Here is a 1,194-nt window from a genome sequence, read left to right on the forward strand (position 1 = left end):
TGTGTGTGTGTGTGTGTGTTTGAGTGTGTGTGTGTGTGTGTGTGTGTGTGTGTGTGCGTGTGTGTGTGCATGTGCATTTGTGTGCGAGCGATTAAGTCTACATAGCAATTGTGCTTTGTGTATACATGTCTCTATTGTATGTTGACATGACCTGACCGTCTTTTTACATTTTATCATATTATTAGAATATATTATCAAACCACGTACAATATTCTCTCTTCCTTTGTTAACATTTGAAAATCGGCACCCTGATCAGCATTTCGTTCACAGGTCAAGTTTGTATCGCCCAGACACGGAGTCGAAACGAGGTCAACGCCCAAATCGGGCTTCCCCATTTGGTGATGACGTCAGGGAACCCCCTCGTTTCCCCGCCCTACCTTCGACGATCTTACCTGCGGGCTGAGGGGCTCGACATTCACGCAGTTACACCACACAGGCACACGCACACGCGGAGAAGGGAAGACTGACTGACTGACTGCCTGCCGCGCACACAATATTAGGCTATCTCCTCTCCCGCCCGCCACTCTTCATAGTCAAAGCGGCCTTGACGTTCGGCAGGTTTCCCCGCGACAAGGGTGGGATATATATAATATGAGAGCGGTGTTTTCGATGTAAGGAGGATAAATCAGTTTCTGAGGAAAAAGTTTGAATAAACGGTTTGGCATCGCATCAGCGAAGACGGAGGTAGATCTAGATCAACTTGATGTGTATCTCACAGTCATAAACAAGAGGACTATAATGCCAGGTAGGATGGTAGTACCGCTGACTTCAATAGTATTTTAGTTAGAAATATTTCGCTAGCTGATGTTTAAACCACGTTTCTCAAGTTCCGTTTGGATAAAAGTAGATTCTAATCTAAGTTCAAATAATTTCATTTTGAGATGTCAACTGTTTATTTAAATCTTGAACACAAATTATAAGTCCACAGTTATGTTGAATTATCAAAGGCCTTCATCTCTTATATCTTTATAATTGAATAAGCTGTAATGTCATCATGCCATTTGGGAGGACACTTGACTACAAAAGAACTAAACTGCTGCATTTTAACAGCTCACATTTTTGGAATCGCCTCTACATTCTCACGTTCTTATTCTTCTTTAACATGACTTGGTTCAACTACATCATTAAACCGTTAACATATTATCTATCTATCTATCTATCTATCTATCTGTCTGTCTGTCTGTCTGTCTGTCT

Source organism: Aplysia californica, unplaced genomic scaffold (assembly GCF_000002075.1).
Source record: "Aplysia californica isolate F4 #8 unplaced genomic scaffold, AplCal3.0 scaffold00261, whole genome shotgun sequence".
Classification (NCBI taxonomy): Eukaryota; Metazoa; Mollusca; class Gastropoda; order Aplysiida; family Aplysiidae; genus Aplysia; species Aplysia californica.